The 21,553-nt window shown below is 39.7% G+C and overlaps 1 long non-coding RNA gene across 1 annotated transcript; it reads right to left on the bottom strand.

The window, feature by feature from the left end:
* LOC141497279 (uncharacterized) lies at nucleotides 1–9,380 on the bottom strand. Its single transcript, XR_012471277.1, has 2 exons — nucleotides 8,831–9,380; nucleotides 1–207 (listed from the first exon to the last, which is right to left on the bottom strand). It is a non-coding gene; the product is annotated as an uncharacterized LOC141497279 (long non-coding RNA).
* Nucleotides 9,381–21,553: the final 12,173 nt, after the last annotated feature.

Below are 21,553 nucleotides of genomic sequence, written 5' to 3'. Positions count from 1 at the left end.
TCAAGTGTCAGACCAGATTTATTTTTTCAAGTATAAGTCACTTTGGGGAAATCAAATCAAAAGGGTCCCAGCCTCAGGCCATACTGAGAAGCTACCCCTTCAACTATGCATCCCTGTCACTTGACATCTTCAGCTCATTGGCTTCCTTGGCTCCAAGAACAACACATTGACCCAGTAACATTTCCTTTTTGCTGAACATCCTGGTATCTGACAGAAAAAGTGAAAATTGATTAAAGGTCCCGTGATCTAAAATAGTTGTTTTACCTAATTAGAACTTCCAGTGAGATCGATGCACTAAATTCTGATTGTAGTCTTAATGGAGTCCCAATTAATGAAACCCTCTACCTAAAGCTGAATGTCTTTCCTGGGTCTTTGCTAAAACCAGGAATTCTGACTCACTGGCCCTACATGCCTCATCTCCTAACTCTGACTAGAGACATCCCTTTGTCTGAAATTATATCTACTCTATCTCTATATAAACATGGCATATCGGATTCCCTTGGCTAGATAACCCTCCTTCTAGCTTGTTGTATTTTACAACAAATAAATACATCCTTTTTGCCAGGAGATTACCTAAGCTAAATATTGTCACAGAAAAATCTCAAATTATTTTGTATTTATCTTTCTCATATTACATCGGTGCTTTTACTTCAAAGCAAACAATCACAGTTTTGGAATACATACCTCTAAAATATTCCTAATTCACATATACATAGCTAGAGACTTCGATACATAAACTTGTTTAGCTACTAGCCATCCTTAACATATAAATTATTACTTTCAGAATTCTTTAAAACCATTAGAACATCTTAGGTGACTCTATATTTCCAACATGTGTTATTAATTCCAATAAAACAAAACAGTAATAAGAATTACACACAAATTACTATATTGTACAAAGTAATCCTTCCATTATTACATTATTCGTAAACCCACAGATCTATTCCAGAAGGGGTCATAATTTTTAATATTTCCCTAATTGTCCTTCAAAGAAATCAGATGTTAATCCCAGGCTTTAACAATACAGTATTTAAATAACATATATTCACAAGAGATAACTAAATATTGCAAATATAATCTCTTTGCAGTTACAAAAGAATATCACATAACTGATAAATACATCTTACTCAGCAATGTTACCTTACTTACTTGTTCAGAGCCCCCCACCTCAGCTGTCTGCAGTTACCAAAGAAAAGTCCACATTCTTGACTTCTTTAAAGTTAAACATACATTATTAATTTACATTAAACATAAAATTATTATTTAAACATTGTGTTCCCTTAGAACAAGAGCAAAAATGAGTATCCTACTATCTTTACACTTTTGGCTTCCAGACTGCTTTACCCAGAACCTCTCAGAATCCAATCCATACATAATACATTTAACCCAAATGCAATTACAACTAAACTTCCCAACAGTTTGGTTTGATTAGTGTACCTAATACAGAGAAACCAGAGTTCACATTCCAAAAACTCCATTCAAAATAAAAATACAATTGTTAGCATTATTAGGCTTAACATTAAAATGAATTAGAGTTTTTTCCAAAATAAATTGGTAGATGTCCCTGATAATATAAGTATTTTTCTTCTTAGTAATGCGATACAACTTTCCTTTAACCTAAAGGTGTTACAATAAAGTTTAAAATCCCAAACTACTTTAACAATCTAGGTTATTTAATTATATTCTGTACAAATTTTGTCAGAATTGTAACAGTACCAATAACCTTTTTTTTTTTTTTTAGTTTTTGCAAGGCAATGGGGTTAAGTGGCTTGCCCAGGGCCACACAGCTAGGTAATCATTAAGTGTCTGAGGACAGATTTGAACTCAGGTACTCCTGACTCCAGGGCCGGTGCTCTATCCACTGCACCACCTAGCCGCCCCTAATAACCTTCTTTTTAAAGCCCTCAGAGTGATTCCCGGAAATTCAGTTCAGAAACCTTAAAAACAGCGAGAGTCATCACTCTTAGGCCATGTGGCCAGAGCAGAGACATCCATTAAACATGATTTCCTTTCAATAAATGTGACTTCTAACCCATGGATTTTATATTTTCTTCCTTTCCCAATCACATATCCCACCTGTGGCGGGGTCGCTTTCCTTTTAAGGCTAAGTCTCCTGCCCCTTCCTCCACTATGGGTGGGTGGGACATTCCTCAGCTAGACTCACATTTAGAGTTAAAGTAGAAATCATCCCTCTTATAACTTCTCAATCTTAATCAGCATCTCCCTTCAAATTCTCTCTCTTCCTTTTTAAACTCTCCCCTCTGCACAGCTTTCTCTGTAAGAGTCTCCCCCTCTCTCCAGTTCCATCCACCAGCACCATTACTGCCAGCTCAGTGAGGGAGGGGCTATCTCCACCAGGGGGACACTGAGAACTGCAGATCCTCCTCCTCTCTCCTCTCTTGGGATCAACTCCCAGTTCCCCCAGTTTACTGTAAGAGCCCCCCTCCCTTTTTCTCTGTAACTCTACACAGCAGCACCACTATCACCGGCTCAGTGAGGGAGGGGCTGACCTCCGCCAGGGGGATGCTGCCAACCTACTTTCTCCTTCCCCTGCCTTCTGAAACTACTTGGTCCAGCTTCCAGCTCCCCCACAGTTTAAAAACTTAGACGGAGTCCCCAGACCCAGAAATACCTAACCCAGAGACATACACAAGACAGGCCATAGAACAAATACACAGACTCCAGAGGGCTCTTCTCCGGAGTCCCCAACCCTCAGGCTTACCGGGGGCTCTTGACTGGGCTTGAGGAACAAGGGCCTCTGTGTTTCCTAGTCCTCAGTCACACAAGGCACGATTCGCATTCTCTTTTAAATGTCCTACTCTACCACATTTAAAACATTCATCCTGTCCACTCCATTTCCCTTTCTCTCCCTTAACTGTCTCTCTAACAGCCTGAACCATCATTGTGGCTTTCATTTTCTGCTTTTCATCCTCTCTCCTGATGTAAATTCTCTGCACCTCCCTTAATAGTTCCTCAAGTGGTCGAGCATTCCATCTTTCTAATTTCTGCAATTTCTTTTTTCTTAATTAGGTTTTTGGGTTTTTTTGCAAGGCAATGAGGCTAAGTGGCTTGCCCAAGGCCACACAGCTAGGTAATTATTAAGTGTCTGAGGCTGGATTTGAACTCAGGTACTCCTGACTCCAGGACTGGTGCTCTATCCACTGTGCCACCTAGCCACCCCATGCAATTTCTTATTAATATCACGTCAGGCATTGGTGACAAAGTTTACCCTCAGCATGCCTTCTGTCACAAGATCCTGGAGATCCAAAACTGATTATTTTCTCACATTTTTCCCTCATTCTCTCAAGACATCTAGAAGGTATCTCATCCTTTTCTTGGAATACTTCAAAAGCCTTGTTTGGATTTTGGGACTTGGGGATGGCCTCCTTGATCCATAAGATAATAAGGTCCCTCAGATCCTGCATATGTCTCCTCTGAGCTGGGTCATTATTATCCCAGCCTAGATCTACATTAGGGTATTTAACTTCTGCAGACAGAGCTTCTAGGGCTAAGGGATGTTTCCTCTCCCACCCCTCCATGAGTGCTTCCTAATCATTTCTCTCTCTTCCCCCATGAAGAGACATTCAAGATTGGCATTAATTCTTCCTGAGTGAAGAGGTTGGGCCCTAAGAATTGTCCCAGTTGGTCAGATAATCCCATTAGATCCTCTACTAATGATTTCATCTCTTTTTTGAATGCCTTGACTTCTGATGTACCTAAAGGGACATTCACATACCCTATTCCCCCTCCTTGGCACCTCTTGTATTGGAAACAAGGTCAAAGACTTCTGAGACTGAGAGCCAGGGGATGGAATGTAGGGCAGAGGCAATATTGCCAGAGGATCCCATCTATGTTTCTGTATGGTTAATACATAAGATATAAGATTTTCCATGGCAAGGCCTTATAGTTTAGCTATAAAGAATTACTGACCCTCAATTTACCTCTGGTGTACAGAGAATTACTGACCCCCAATTCACCCCTGATGTACGGGGAAGGGAGATGAGCAGGATTGATCTTATGCATATATTTTAAACAGTTTGAGTATTTAAAAGAAGTACTGAACATTGTGACAGGTCCTGGCCAGACTCTCAAGGCCATACTTGATTAACATTGCCTATCTTTCTAGAAATTAGCCATTACTGGGTGGCTAGGTGGCACAGTGGATAAAGCACCAACCCTGGAGTCAGGAGTACGTGGGTTCAAATCTGATCTCAGACACTTATTACCCAGCTGTGTGGCCTTGGGCAAGCCACTTAACCCCATTTGCCTTGCAAAAACCTAAAAAAGAAATTAGCCATTACTGAATAATTCTTGGGGTTTGGGGAGAGATGGCTCCCTCCTCAGACAACCTGGAAAATTTGGTTTTACTCCACAGCAAATTGGCAAAAAGCTTTTCTTTGTTTTCAAGCTATATAAGATCTAATTAGACCTTAGCCTAATTAGAGTCTCACCCATGGAGAGGATGCTCTGCCTTGGGACCTTCCCAATCAGGTCTCTGGATGCTGTACCCTGGCTACTGTTGATTCAGTTGTTGAAGCTCCCCCAAATGGTGATGTTTTCTCTTAATATTTATGTTTATGTAGGCTTTGCTCTTCTTTTTATTATATTAGGTCTTATTACTTTTGCTGTAAAACTGATTTATTTCTACCTGTTTTATAATCACTTTATTAAATATGCTTTTTAGTTTTGTTGGTGTGAATGTGTGTGATTAATAAGTTGGGTTTCTATTTGCTCCTATAAAATGACACATTCACACCAACAACTTTGTTATTCACAAAAAATATTTAAAATTTTGCACACCCACTCTTCATCTGACCTGTATCTTGGCCACACATAGACTGCCCTTGAATGGGGGTATGAGGCCATTCAAAACAGCAGTATTTGATTAATTTACCTCTCTCTTTCTCCCTGATAGCACTTCTGCTATCCCAACTAGATAGCATTTGCCCCAGTGAACTCTCCTGGGGAATCCTTGGAAAGGGTTCTTCTCCCCTCTGTGCCTTCCTTTTTAACCCTAGGCCTCCTATCTCCAGGATTTTCTCCCCACCTCTGGGGCAACACTCCCAGTAACCTGTCCTAAGGGCTGGACTTGTCTACCTGGAATGAAGACTTCTACTGCAAACAGTACCTTCCTGCCTTATAGGATCATTTCTACAGTTCCTTCTTCTTTAATTGTTCCAACACTCCATCCAGTTAACTCCAGGATCTCAAGTTTATCAGAGGTTCACCAAAGAGAACCCCGGAAAAGAAATGGGGAACTGCTTAAATCAGTAACAGGAGTGCTCTTTCCCTCACTCTTCTCCAGGGTCACCTTAGAGACTCTGCAAACCCGCATGAACCCCCAAGGTTGCTATAAACAGGCCATCATATTCTCCTCCCACCCCAGAGCTGAGCTCCCAGCCTGGAACCACTCCAAACTTTCCTTCTACTATGCTGATTTGTGGGAAGGAGAAATTGGCCCTAAATAGCAAAAATAAATAAATAAATAAAATAAAAAGGAGACAATGCTTACTGGAGCATGGGAAGAATTAATCTGTTTATTAATGGCTCTTGCAAGACACAGGTGCCCCTTAGTGAGAGACACCCCAAATCCTCATAATATACAAAATTATATAGAAGACCCCTGCTCCTGCCCTTTGAGTCCTGATAGGTCCTCAATCATCGGGGGTACATTCTTAGGACACAGCCTCCCCTCATTAAGCAGGTGCACCAGTTTGAGCTAAGTTAACAACTTTGACCCCCACCTTTTCCCTCCCAGAAAAGCAACTTGAAGTCCGGTGAGGGGTTTCATTTAGCTCAGAAATTAGTCAAATTCCTTTCTAATTACCTTTCCTTTTGTCTATCCTTCAGCTTCTTGTAGAATAGACTGGCATCTTTTCAGTTTACACAATAACCAGACATCCTGGCTTTTGTAATGTATTCAATACCCTTTCTCATCCTTGTGAAAGCTTTCCCATACTATTGTAACAGATTTATTGAAATTTTTCTATGTGTGACATATATTTCATTGTCATACAGGGATATTATTGTATATAATAATAAAAACAATGATATTGTATGTAATATATATATATATGTATATATGTATTACAGTCATGTATTTGTTGGTAAGTGCAACCCCTAGTCCCACCAGCTCTTATAGCCCTAGGTAGGTGGGAGAGCATTCATGGAAGAATGTTCTTCTCTGGATTATGAAATTTTATTGATATCTATTATCTCATTTGCATTCTTCAAGATATCACTCTGCCCTTTCCCTCTAAGACTACTAACCCTTATAACAAAAAATGAAAAGAGGGAAAAAGTTTAACCAACAAACAAAAACACTGCAAAAGTCTGATATCTGAAACCCGGAAACTCCTAGTCCTCAACTTCTGCAAAGAAGGTTTCTTTCCCCATATAAGACCTGGTCATCCCAGCATTGTTTCAGTTGTTCTTACCATTTACATTGTTAATTGTACACATTATTTTCCTGGTAGGTTCCTGGCCTACTTTGTATCAGTTCACAAAGGGCTTCTCTTGTTTTTCCGAAATCATCATTTTCATCATTTCTTCTCATTGCATAGTGATACCCCTACATTCATGTACTACAACTTGTTTAGCCATTAGTCTGTCATTGGGCTTTTACAGAACAGTTGATTTTAATTGTTCTTAGTAGAACTTCTTAGTAGCCCCCGCTAATATATGTTCTATAAAGTTGCCTTGAACACTTACTAGTGAATAGCAAATGACTGGTCCTATGGGAAATACAGACTTGGGTTCCTGCAAGTGTACTTTAACACTTTCCAGAGCAGCCTCATGTACAGACTGGTGAATTTCCTTTTCCTTTTTCTGAATGTTCTGTATTGTTTATTCATTAGCATTGAGCTCAGCCAAGGGCACTATAACTCATGCCTGAAGGAAGTGTAGCTATCTAGCTAACATATTTTCTAGGCACCTCACAGTCTTCTTAGCCTTAGGAACACTAAACATCACTTCAGCACTATTTTGGGGACCTTTATAAACAGCAAAAAGACCTACAAAAAAAAAGGACAAAAATGTGAAAAATGTGGCACCAAATAGACCAAAAAGGACACTTGTTTACAGCATGAGCTAAAGCAATGAGGCACAGCGTCTCCTTGGTCAAACTCAGCTGAGAACGTGTTGGTTGAGTGACTACTGTTGCGCATGTCTGCAAATGAGGAGTGAGTACTGAATTTAGGGTTATAAACAAATTTTAGCTAATAAAGTAATCTTCATATGCAAAATATTCAAATAATAAGGATTGACTGTATTTTGTTCCTAGTTCTTTGTTACGACAAAAAAAGTAATGCTACAAATACTGTGTTATATATGGGACCTTTCTTTTTATTAGATTGTAAGCTTCTTGTAAGTAGGGGCTAGGCTTGTATCCCCAGGGCCTAGCATGATGACTGGCACATAGATGTGCTTGTTGATTGATCAACCTCTTTGGAGGTTGTGGGCTCTCTGGTACAAAGGGTTGTGGACATTTTAGTCACTTTTTTTTGTAAGGTAGTGGGGTTAAGTGGCTTGCCCAAGGCCACACAGCTAGGTAATCATTGTGTCCGAGGTTGGATTTGAACTCAGGTCCTCCTGACTCCAGGGCCGGTACTCTATCCACTGCATCACCTAGCTGCACCTAGTCATTTTCTTAGCATAATTGCAACTTGCTCTGCAGAATGGATGGGCCATCTACTACTCCGTCTTTTGTCTTCTGATTAGATGGCTCTTCCCAGAGCCTCTGTTTAAGGTTGGCTGTCTCTTCATTCTCAACAGGTTTCAATCTGTATTCTCCTTGATGTTCCCTCATTTGATGCATCCCCCCTCTTCCACTCACTTTTTCAACTTCTTTTATAGGTGGTCTTCCCTTAAAAGATTGTAAGCTCCTTGAGGGCAGGGTTATCTTTTCTTTTTTGCTTGTATTTGTATTTCCAGCATTACCACAGTGCCTGCCTAGCACATAGTGACTACTTTCCTAAGGAGTGTTTGCCTCAGTTTCCCACTGCATCTAGCCCTGGCTTTAACCATCCTTCAGTTTGCTCTCAAGCCAGACTGGCACATGTATCTCTCATATCCTCCTCCTGCTTCCAGTTCTGGAACCATAATCAGGTCAATTTGTCTCTTAGAAACAGTATGTTCTTCAGAGGCAGGCTTTTTTCATTCTCTGACTCTATCCCCAACATGGAATTCCAGGAAAAATCTCTAAATAAAGTTTAAATAGAACTTATATCTTTGTTGTCGATAAGTTGTTTTAGTCATGTATGAGTCTACATGACCCCATTTGGAGTCTTCTTGGCAAAGAGACTGGAGTGATTTATCACTTCCTTCTCCAGCTCATTTTATAGGTAAGAAACGGAGGTTAACAGGGTTGTGTCAGAGGCCAAATTTGAACCCAGACTCCTGGACTAGCTAACACCTAATTGCTAGACTTATTTTGAGCATCTCACAAAAAAGTAATGATCCTTTTCAGAAATCATACTCAAATAACTATATCATTTGCTACAGCATAATTATTTAAGACTTAAAAGACTCCTAAGTACACATGAGTTATTTAAAACCTAATGATATTTATATCAGGCTTTAAGGTTTGCCAAGAGCTTTACATTTATTATCTCATTTAATCCTTACAACCCTATGAGGTAAGGTAGGTGTTATTTTTATTCCCATTTTACTGATGAGAAAATTATGTCTAAGGCAGGTTGAATGATTTTCCCTGAGTCGACTCGGGTCTTCCTGACTCTGAAACCCACCCTCCCTCCACTATATCGCCTAACTGCTTTAAACAGTAACTCCTCACCTTCATTATATTCTCCCAAAAGAGAAAGACACTTACTGGGACTGTTGAACAGTACCTCCACTTCCGACCTGTGCTATTCAAGTGACTCCAGATGTTCTGGTCAGCTCAGTAAGGTTTCTTTAGTTCTTTCAGACTTACAATGACCCCACCATGGTAGGAATCTTCAGAATGACTTCATACTGGGTATGTCACAGTCACAGACCCAGGAACTCTTGAGCACATGAGGTCACCACCATTGTGGGAAATGTCCATTTCTCAGGATCACTGGTTGCTATTTGAAGACCTGCATTCAGATCTCCACACCAAAGCAGAAGACAGTTGGAACCCAGGCTCTCACCGCTCAAGCACATGCTGTTGGGATGTGCTTGCGCTATTGACTATTATTCCTGCTAAGGCAGTGATTCTCTAGATTGACTGAAGTCCAACAGAGAGCTGGAGCAGGATGCATTCTGAAAGAAGAGAGAAAGACAGTCTCCTCAGGCCCTCTCATAGTCACTAAGTGGGCAGCCCCTCTGGGCTCTCCATCTTCTTTGATGAAACTCCATTCCATACAGCCCTAGACCTAGGAACCAGTCAGGAGTTGCTGTCTTATACAAATCCTATAACAAGAAGCCAAAGTATATCTATCCCAAAGGAAGGAACCACAATATATACTTAATTCCATGGAGTTGCTTTAAATCTATCACAAACATAAATACAATAATTCATAATAACTAGAATTTGCTTGTATGTATACCATGAGTTTTTTCTTTTTTTAAATTTTTATTAAAGATATTATTTGAGTTTTACAGTTTTCCCCCAATCTTGCTTCCCTCCCCCCACCCCCACCCCACAGATAGCACTCCGTCAGTCTTTACTTTGTTTCCATATTGTACCTACCATGAGTTTTTTTAATTAAATAGAGAAAAGGGGGAAGATTAAGAAGAGAGACTATTATGCAAATGAAAAGAGACCTGGTTGTTGATAGATGACTCAAATATTATTTTAAATATTTTCTCTGCAAGGAGAATGACTTTGAACTGAAAAGGTTAGAATAAAAATGGTCAATGGGGAATTTTACAGCTTAGTTACCCATACCACGTTCAACTTAGGCAACCCAATGAAATGCATCCTCAGATAGCAAAAGAACTAAAAGATATGAGTTTTGAGCCACCATCAATAATATTTGAAAGATCATGGAGAATTCCACAAGACTAAAGATGGTCCAATGCTATCCCAATTTTCAAAAAAAGGAAGAGAATAAATTGAGTTTGCAAAATATAAACCAGTGGTTTTGAGTCTTGGTAAATTCTAAAATATATTAGGAGAATGATTAATAAACATATAGAAAAGGAAACAGAAGTCAGTATGTCTTCCACTAGAACAAGTCATACCAGAGTAATACTATTTCTTTTTTCGACAGGGTTTCTAAACAATTAAAAAGTAGTATAAATGGGTGTTGTCCCAGTCATGCTGAGACCTGTTAAAGACCTTATCTCAAAAATGCCAAGGTCTCCCACTGCATCCAGGGCCATCTCCAGTTGTCTTGATCCATATCTGGCCACTGGACCTAGATGACTTTGGAGGAGAAAGTGAGGCTGGTGACTTTGCACTTAAAGCCAATTACTTGCATGTCATGGCATCACCTCCAAAATGTCATAATCTTCTTGGAGAACAAAGGATAAACAATAACAACATAGTGGATAAAAGTTCAGAACTTGTGTAAGACATAGATTTGAATTCTTCCTCAGAGGCTTATTAGCAATATGACTATAGGCAAGTCATAAAGTTGATCAAGTACATATGAGTAGTCAATAAGAAAGTTTCCACACTGAATATTTACCACCTCAGTGAAATCACAGGTCTGAACCAAAACAACTAAACTGTAGATCAGGGCAATGTTGTTAGAGTTCCTATGTTCTCTCTTCTCTACTTTCCTCAAGTCACGCTTGCAAGTTGGGTTTCCCAGGAAGACAACTGCCCCAGACTAAAAGTTACTATGTGAGTTTATACTCAAAAAACTATCATTCATTAGCCCTCACCAGTATATTCAGACAGAAAATGTAATTAATTCAAAGCAAGATAATTATTGAAATGTAGTAATATAAGGATGTGTTACTTTAAGATATTGACCATTTTATTGACTAAAGAGTGCAAAACTAAGTTGTAGTCCACTGAGACAATGTACATGCTCAATGCTAAGATTATATCAGTGACCTGTTTCCCAGATTTTCATTTGCATATGACCAATAGGAGAACTTTGGAAATAATAACTAAAGAAACCTGAACCACAAATTTTATGATTATTTGACAAATGTACATTGCTTAGTTATGATTTAGTCTTCAGAGATAAGGCTTTAGCAACCATATTAATTAGTGAAAACTAGAGTGAAGCCTATAATTCTGGATTTGTGTATTGCTTTCACATGTATACCGTACTCATGTACCTTACTTATTACCATCGTACTTTAAGATATGCATATTCTCCCTATGGATGCAATCTGTTTTAGGGGAGAGTGCACCTCTGTTTTAAAGGAGGAATGTTGTATAATTATTGCTCTTGTTTCGTGTAAATGATTTTGTTAAGAGTTGACTTAGCTAATTGATTTATAATGGGAATCACACTGATGGGAAATTAGGAATTACAGTGTTAGCAATATAATCATTCACAAAGGTTACCTCTAGAATTCTGAAAAGAATAGTAGCCAGAATAGTAGCCATTTTTTCAGGTACAAGGGTCAGAAGGGGTGCACTATTAGAGTAAGAAATATAATATTTACTCCCTAAGAAATACAAAAAAAGAATACTCTCCTATAAACCTATATAACATGGATAGGGAATATAGAAAATGCTTAATAAACATTTATTGATTTAACTTATATATTAATTGTGCAATCTTGGCTGAAATCTTTGGCCAGGATAGTACTGTAAATTTCTTTTTTTTAATTCAGCTTACTAAGAGGGAAGGGAAAAGAGAATGCCTTTATATGGTGCCTTATAAACTGAATACTTTACAAATATTTTATCATTTAATCCTTATCACATCCCTACAAGGTAGGTGCTATTATTTTTATTTTTATAGTTGAGGAAATTGAGGCAAACAGACTTGTCTAGGGTCACAAAGTAGTAACTATCTGATGCTATATTTGAACTGTGGTCTTCCTGATTCCAGACCCAGAGCTCTGTCCATTCACCAATCCAGGAGGAAGAACAAGAAGACACCCTCCCAAAAATCAGAATCATACATATGATGTCTAATCTTGGTGCCAAGGAATTGATGATAAAATATTCTCCATCAAAAGAGACATGATTGGGGCAGCTAGGTGGCACAGTGGATAGAGCACCAGCCCTGGACTCAGAGTACCTGAGTTCAAATCTGGCCTAAGACACTTAATAATTACCTAGTTGTGTGGCCTTGGGCAAGTCACTTAACCCCATTGCCTTGCAAAAACTAAAAAAAAACTAAAACTAAAAGACATAAGTAAGCGAGAATTCAGGTTATTGCATTTATTATCACATTTCTTATATCAATGTGTTATTATTCTTTGTTTTAAGAGGGTTGGTTCTATGTAATACTGGGGGAGGAGGGTGTAGAATGGAGATTATTGGTAAAGAATGCAAAACATAAGACTTTTAAAAAATTCAGCAGCTTGTGGTGAGATGTAGATGTGGATGTGGCCTCTTGCCACTTCATCTTTGGATCTGATCATTCCCAAAAGTCAAGTATGTCTCTGTATTTAAATATCAATAGGCTTAGCTCAAATCCACTGTCTATGTGAAGTCTTTCCTGATAGCACTCTGACATTAGCACCTTCCTCCCCAACTCCAACAATTTTACAGTTACTTTCTATAGAGTTACAGTTACCTCTTCCACATGGCAATTTTCCCCATCTCAATTTTGCTATACTGTGAGATCAGCATAAGAAATTAAATAGAAAAAAAAGAAATTAAATAGAAGCTGCAGACAAAATGCAATCAAAATGCAATCACTCATCGAGCAGAATATCAGACACTACAGAAAAAGTTGAGAAACTCAGCAATGCATAAAATATATGTATAGCTTTGTAATATCAATATATTTTATCTTTCAATTCCACAGTAATTCAGACTTCTCTGGTTTACATTTTAACATGGAAAAGGTGTTACATCTGTAACCCTCATGATGTGGAAGGGATAACTGCATTAATGTAAGGTCCTTGATGCATGATACTTTCATTTTTGTATTTGTATTCTCCACACAGCACAGAGCCTCACACTGTAAATGATTAATAATGCTTTTTAATTGCTTGGTTCTTGGATCCAGAACTGAGAGTTGGAGAAAGAAGGAAAGGGTGCTCACACTGGGCCCCAAGGCATCCGGAGAGCAGGCAAAAGGAGAGATGGCTGGGGGAGTTAGGAACAAAGGGAAACATAGCTGAGATTTTTCCTAAAATAGTATTCTAGGAGAGGCAGTCACCAATCAGGAGAGAAGGAAACTACTCCAGGGTAAAAGTTTCTCCTGATGAGGATGGTGACCCATGAAGAGGAAGAGATGACCAGAGAGTCAGCATAAATGGAGCTCCTTGAGTATGGTTAACCCTGGGCTATAGGGTAGTTGAATAGAGGGTAGACTGGAAAGGAGAGAGGCTGAATGCAAGAAAATCAATTAGAAGGTTATTTGAATAGTCCAGGCAAGAAATGATAGAGGTCTTAACTGGTATGGCAATGGAGAGAAGGGAATGGATATTGTGAACAGGAAGCCACAAGGCAGTAACTGCTTGGCTGTTAGGGATGGGCAGTGAGGGGAAAAAGAAGAGTTGAAAATGTAAGAAGATTATCTGGAAGTTTTGAATGTGGGTGATTGGAAAGATGGTAATGTCCTCAATAAAAATTGTGATGTAGTAGAAAAGATATTGAATTTTGAGTCTGACACTGATATTGAATCAAGTTGAAATCCTCACTTTACTACTTACTACCTGCTCGACCTTGAGCAAGTCACTTAACTCCCTTGGCTTCAGTTCCTTATCTGTAAAATGAGTTGGTAATGGCCTCAGCTTTCTCTTCCAGCTCTAAATCCATGATCCTTTGAAACAGAAAAGAGGATGTCAGGAGGAACAATAATGAATTTGATTTGGGATGAGTTGACTTGGAGATGCCCATGTGATTTCTGGTGGAGATATCTAGCAGGCAGTTAGAGATTCAGGAATGGAACTCAGGAGAGATTTAAAGGCTAGATATATAGATCTGGAAATCATATAGTGCTGCTAAAGGAATCTGGGGGACCTGATGAGATCACCAAGAGCAATCTCTATCTTCACAACATCTCTTGCATCTTTACTTCTCTTTACTTACAGAACCACCACCTCAATTCAAACCCTCATTCATCACCAGGTCCCTTACTGTGGTCCTTCAATTGGTCTCCCTGTCTTCTGGCTCTCTCTTCTCCAATCTATCTTCTGCACAGCTTTCAAAGTCATTCTTAAAGTATAGAGAAAAAAAAAAAAGGACAGGACAACCATGATGATTTCATACATATATATCATCAAAGACTATGGGGACCTGCAAATAGTAAGCTTTAAAAAAATATTTGTGGAAGTCATGAGTTTATAGAAGACTTGGCAGCAGGGGAGCCTCACCATGTGTCTTTTAGAAATGCAGTTATCATGGAAATTATAGCCCCTCTCATGTGCTTAAGTGTCTTCAGTCTTCAAAAATTCACTTATAGAAACATTAACTGTCAGACTGGAAAGGGACCTTCATTTATAAATTTGCCAGGCCTCACATACATTAGCAGGTTGAGTATCAAAGCTGTGTCCACTCCCACAGTAGAAGCAGCATAAAAATCCAAAGAGGAAGAGAATTTGGAGTGCGGTGAGTAGTGTCAAATGCTATGTAGAGACCAAGAAGAAAAAGATCTGAGGAAGTACTATCCGATGTGGCGATGAAAGGTTCATTGGTAACGTCGAAGAGAACAATTTCAGTGGAGTGACTAGTTTTCCAGGCAAGGTGTTAGTCCTGTTTGTTGGTCTTAACTTAGATTTGAGCAAGACTTGATTTCTTGCATTGTGAAGAGCTGGTCTATTGTCTTGTCCTCTGCTGCCCTCTTATGGACAGTTGTGGTGGGGCACCTGTAGGCGCAAGACTAGATTCTGTAGAGAAGGCTAGAACTGGAAGGGGAGAGACAGAGACAAAGAAAACATGGGGTTCAACACTCTCGCATTTCACAAAGGAGGAAACTGAGGCACAGAGAGTACATGGTTTTCATAAAAACCAGAACTAAGAAGGGATCTCAGAACTGAAAGGAACTTCAGAGAACAGCTAGTCCAACCCATATCTGACCAATGGTCATCTGATCTTTGCTTCCAGAACTCTATTCTTGAACTACAGTGGAGAATAGGGGAAACCCACTACCTTTAGAAGCACCTGAATTCTACTTTTGGATAGCTCTAATTTTTAGGCTCTTCATAAGGTTCAAATTTACTTCCTTGCAGCTTTGGCCCAGTGCTCCAAATTCTGTTCTTAGGAACCAAGTGAATCTCTGACATGACTGCCCTTCAAATACTTGAAGACAGCTAGCATGCTCGCCTTCCACCCCTTCCTTGTCTTCTCTTCTTCAGGATAAATTTCTCCAGCTCTCTCAACCAATACTCATATGGTGTGGACATAAGGCATTTCATCAACCCAGTTGACCTCTTCCAGAATCTCTCCAGCTTATTTAATATATTAAATTCTATACGTGGCCCTTAAAAAGGTTTTGCTGGGCAATGAGACCCAGAAGAACTAAAAGTTTGGATATCCCTGATCTAGAGACTTCCTTGAACTGGTAGACTCCATATGAATCGACAATGCAACTTGGCATCTGAAATAGAGATTGGAATCTTGGGTTACATTAAGAGCAGTCTAATTGGGAAATGGGGAGGGAAGAAAAAAATAAATTTACATGATAGCTTTACTACTTTTTAGCTTAGTCTGTTTACTATATTTAAAAGAAATAGGGGCAGCTAGGTGGATAAAGCACTGGCCCTGGACTCAGGAGTACCTGGGTTCAAATTAGGTCTCAGACACTTAATAATTACCTAGCTGTGTGGCCTTGCAAAAAAAAAAAAACCCTAACAAAAATAATAAAAAAATAAATAACAAGAAGTACAGATCAGATTTGTAATTTCATTGTGCTCTTCTTTTTTATTATACTGTGTAACAGAGATGCCTGCTTTATTCCATAAATTAAAAAGAAAATAAATGGGGAAAAAAAAGAGACCTAATGTCCAGGAATGTATAATCAGAAAGGAAGGGGCCAGCCACACATCAAGAAGGATAGCATGTCGTTAAAGTGGGAACTGCCCTGCTGGCACACACAAAATGTTCAAAGACAGGCCTCTAATGAACTAGGGCAACTTATGGGAAAATGAGGGAGGTGAAGGTGTGGGTGGGCTGTGTTCTGCACCACTTGGGGGGTTGCCTATATCCATCAGGGGTCATTATTGAAGTGAGAGTGTCCCCAATTCAGGAGTCTAGAGTCTCAAGGTACTTGGTCCTGGACAGGTCACATGTGAAGTATCATGTTCAGTTCTGGGTGTCATGTTTCAGAAAGGACATTGAGAAGCTGTAGAGTATCCAATCGGAGACCATGTCACATGAGTATAGATGGACCTGGGTGGGTGTTTAATCTGGAAAAGAAAAGAATTTAGGTGGAGAATTGTGGCCATTGTTGTTCAGTTGTTTCTCAGTTATGTCTCTGTCTTCATGACGCCATTTGAAATTTTCTTGTCAAAATTACTGGAGTACCTTGCCATTTCCTCTTCCAGTTCATTTTACATATGAGGAAACTGAGGCAAGCAGGGTGAAGTTACTTGTCCAGGGTCACACAAGCTAGAAAGTGTCTGAGACCATATTTGAACTCTGGATGAGGAGTCCATCTGTCTCCAGACCCAATACTCTGTCCACTGCTTCTCCCCTAAGGAGCCTATATGATTTGAAAAGGTGCTTTGTGGAAATGGGATTAGACCCCTTCTCCTTGGCCCCAGAGGCTAGAACTAAGACCCACAGGTGGAACAAAGTTAGGGACAATAAATTTAGGCTGGTTGTAATTAAAAAAAACAAACACACCCAATTCTTCCTAATATGGCTATCCAGAAACTGAATGCACTGCCTCCCTCAGTGGTAGTAGGTCTTTAAGGAAAGTCTGCATGACCATTTATCAGGGATGTTTTAGAGAGGATTATGGGTCTGGGTTGGATTAGTCAGCCTCTGAGGTTCCTTCCAGCCCTGAGATCCTCTAAGGATCAGCTCACATTTATATATAGGCCAGGCCTCCCTCAAAATGTGAGCTCCTGATAGCTACCCCAAGTTGAAGGCATCCTTTGGGCCAGCATCCTTTCAAAGCCATATCTTATGAGCCCTCACAGAAACAACTGTTATTATATCACCCAGAAGAGCAGTCTCCACACATTTTTTTGATCACTCTCCCCTAATAGTAAAATATGTTTGAGCATATGTCCCCCAATATATAGTCATTAATTTATAAGTTATATATATATACTATTATACTAATATATTATTTTATTTCCCCTTTCCCATTTTATTTTATATTTTTTCCAATTACATGCAAGGGTAGTTTTCAACATTCATCCATTTGCAAGTTTATGAGTTCCATATTTTTCTACCACCCTCCCTCCCTTCTCCCCTCCCCATGGCAGCACACAGTCTGGTAAAAGTTGTTCATTACAATCCTGTTTAAAATATTTCCATCTAAAATATTACTATATCTCACAAAAAAGTAAATTTTTAAAAAAATGACATAAAGATGAATTTTTTTTTAGGTTTCTTTTTTTTTTTTTTTCAAGGCAAATGGGGTTAAGTGGCTTGCCCAAGGCCACACAGCTAGGTAATTATTAAGTGTCTGAGACTGGATTTGAACCCAGGTACTCCTGATTCCAGGGCCGGTGCTTTTTCCATTATGCCACCTAGCCACCACTGAAATAATGTTTTAAAAATAAATTTGTATTTTGTTTCATCTTATTAGTCATACCCCCCAAAAACAAACAAACAAACAAACAAATAAACAAAAACCTTTGGGCCTGGACCAGAGGACTTAAGAGGTGAATACAGATACAATGGTTGAGGATGTGGTTAAGGTGAGATACTCAGGGCTGAAGTCACTTAGGATTGGGGCAATGTGGAAGATCATTTGCCTGTCTAAGGAGAAGTGACTGACATGCAGAGATGAGTGATGGCAGCAAGCTAGCTGAACAGTTGGGCTTTTCTCCTCAATTCGAATACTTCCTTAATTGAATCATCAAAAGCATCCTCTGGGGTCAGCACTCAGCTTTGGAGAACACTGGGAGGACAGCAGTTCCAAACAAAACAAAACAAAACAAACCCGATTATAAAACAACAAAATAAATGACAAGAAAAATCTAGCTCCCCTACCCATCCCACCCCTCCCAGCCTCATACACAAAGGGTTAAACCTTCCCCCAGACATCCATCCTACCTGGAGTGGAAACACAGAAAGATCACTTGTGGCCAGGTCAACACTCCTAAGTCTGGACTCCTCGGCCTCCGGTGCAGATGTTTGCTTCTCCCCTAAGGGACCATTATCATCAGCTGTTTTCTGCCCAGCTGCAAATGTCTGGGGTCCTCTACTGGGTCTCTGCTTCTGCTGCTGCCACATGCTGAGCTTCTTTGTGAATCTCAGCTGCATTGCACCTACTAGTCACACTGCCTACCCCCTCACCACCCACCCACCCACCTAGAGCTACTGAAACCTTCTCTATGGGTTGTTAGAGTGTGAGTCCCTGGAAAGCAGAGTCTTTTTCTTTCTTGTACCCCCCCCCTCCCAGCACTCAGCACAGGGTTTCTCACATAGTAAGCCTTGATAAATATTTTTTCATTCATCTGTTCATTCACTCCTCCCTGTATATGATCTTTCCCCTCTTAAGGAGCCTCAGCTCTTTAAGCTTCTAGTCTCAGTTCTTTGTGATTCAGACCAACAGCCATTTAATCAGCTGTAAAAGCCTCTGGTCATGTTGTGCTTATGTTTAAATGATTTTAGTCTGTTTCAAGTATCACTCCTTGAATTTAATCTCCTCTTTCAACTCCCATTATGCCTGGTTCACAAAAATCAACCCCAAGCATGCCTAGATGATTGAGTGAAGCTGGTGAGAGAATACTAGACCTGAAGTGGCCAAGATCTAGGTTAAAATCTCACCTGAGACACTCACTAGCTACATGACCCCTAAGTTCTTCTATATCTCTGGTTTCCTCATCCAAAGGGGAAGGCACAGGACTCAATTTCTAAGATTCCCCTTGCCTCAAAATCTATAATCCTTTGGCATCAGTAGAGATCCAAGGTCAAAATCACCTGTGATTGCTTAATTGTCACGTCTAACCGTCTTTTCTCCTCTGGCTCATGCCCTCTAACTGTGGGTATTGCTCAAGTTTCTGTCCTGGACCTTCTTCTTTTCCCTCTAAACTCTTCAGCTCCCATGGCTTTAACTTTAATTTTTTTTCCTAGGAAAAAGGTGTAATGGGATTTGGAGTTAAGAAGAGCTGAATTCAAATTCAACCTTAGACACTAGCTGTGTGCCCTGGAGCTATTTAAATAGGGATAACAGTATCTACTTTACTGGGTTGGGAAGATCAGCTAAAATGAAATCTTAAAGCCCTTTCCAGACTTTAAAGTACTATATAAATACTAGTTCTTATCATTCTTATCATCATATCTATGCAGATGATTCCAAGATCTCTCTAGCTCCTGTGTCTCCATTGAGCTTGTCCCAGGTCACTAATTGTCCTTTGAACATTTCATGAAGGCTGTTTCCTAAAAAAAAAATTATTAAATCCAACCTAATACTGAATTCATTCTCTTTCTCCCAAAGCCTCCCTCTTCTGAACTTCCCATTTCCAGCATCACAAGTCTGTTTAATTGGCACTCTCCTGGGGTCCTGATGCTCCCTCACCCCACTTTTCAAGAAGATGCCAAATCTCACTATTTCTACCTCCACAAAATCTTTCATTTCCGACCCCTTCTCTCCACTCATCACTTCTTGCCTAGATTATTGCAACAGCCTCTTAATTGGTCTCCCTGCTTTGGGTCTCTCAGCACTCCAATCCATCCCACATTCTGCTGCCAAAGTGATTTTCCTTAAGCTCACATCTGACCACGTGACTCCCCTAGTCAACCCACTTCAGTGGCTTCCTATTGCTTCTAAGTTCAAGTAGAAACTGCTCTGTTTAGCTTTTAAAGCCCTTCACAACCTGGCCCAAATCTATCTCTCCAGTGTCATTGGACATGGCTCCCTTTCCCAGTCTTGGCAATTCAGCCAAACTGGCCTTGTGTCCAAAACTCATACAGAACCCCCTGGAAGCTTTCCTTATTTTATTGACTCCTCCTTTTCCTATAACTCCTCACAGAGTTCCTCAGGACACAACTCAAGAGCAACCTTTTGTAGGGTAATATTGTTCACTCCCCACAACTCTTTGTATGTGTATAGATACCATTCATTAATTTTATGCTGTCTATATTTTTCTATATTATCTTCCCCATTAGAACATGAGCCCTTTTTGAATAGGAAATGTTTCATTCTTTGTACCTGTATCCCCAGAATCTGGCACATAATAAGTGGGTGTTTTGTTTTGTTTTGTTTTTGATTCAGTCTGGGTTAAGGCACTTCCCTAAGGGTCACATAGTATCTGAAAACAGATTTGAAGTCAGGTCTTCCAGACCCTCTACCTATTGTGCCACTTATCACCAAAGTAAGTGATTAAGAAAGATTATTGATTAATTGATACTTGTGTGACCTTGAGCAAGCCACAACTTCCTGTAGCCATTATAAACTTACCCTAACACCCATTCCCACTGAGGAGTTGGGTCTCCCAAAGCAAGGCTACAGCTTCCCCTTAGGGATCTAGGGGAACCCCTATGGATCAGCCAGCTTTTTTATTTTAATACTCTTGACTTGAGCTCACCTTCTTGTATCTTCTTCCCAATGTCAGTTTCCATTTATTCGAACCCCGGTATCACTTTAATCAGGAGACAGTTAAGTGACTCGGTGGATAAAATGTTGGATTGGTGATCAGTTATGATAGATTCAGCTCCTCTCAGCAGCTCAAAGATCAAGGACAATGCTGAGAAACCTGCTATGGACAATGACATCCTCATGGGGCAGGGGGAACTACTGAGGCTGAATGATCACTTTTTTTTGTTTGTTTAGTTGGGTTTTTTGGCAAGGCAATGGGGTTAAGGGACTTGCCCAAGGTCACACAGCTAGGCAATTATTAAAAGACCAATTTTGAACTCAGGTCCTCTTGATTCCAGGGCTGGTGCTCTATCCACTGTGCCACCTAGCGGTCCCAAATTCACTTTAAACATCTTTTATGTTTTTACTTCCTTTCTTTTGTTTTTTCTTTCCCCTTAGTTCTAATTCCTCTTTTGCAATATGATTAATATGTAAATATGTTAAATGTGAATGTACAGGTATGACTTTTACCAAACTGTTCACCTCCTTGGGGAAGAGAAGGGAGGGTGGTAGAAAAATGAGGTACTCATAAATTTGCAAATGGATGAACGTTGAAAAGGTGATTGAAAAAATAAAATTTCAACAAAAAAATAAAGTGTTGAACAGGGAATCAATATCCTGAGTTCAAATCCAGCCTTACTAGTGGTGTGACCCTAAGCAAGTCATTTTACTTTGCTTTAATCCACTGGAGAAGAAAATTGCAAACTACTCCAATATCAATGGACAGTATGATCCACAGTTCATGAAGAGTTGTTCATGCCTGAACAAATGAGTCATTTAGA

Source organism: Macrotis lagotis, chromosome X (assembly GCF_037893015.1).
Source record: "Macrotis lagotis isolate mMagLag1 chromosome X, bilby.v1.9.chrom.fasta, whole genome shotgun sequence".
Taxonomy (NCBI): Eukaryota; Metazoa; Chordata; class Mammalia; order Peramelemorphia; family Peramelidae; genus Macrotis; species Macrotis lagotis.
This window is presented reverse-complemented; position numbering and strand designations above follow the sequence as displayed.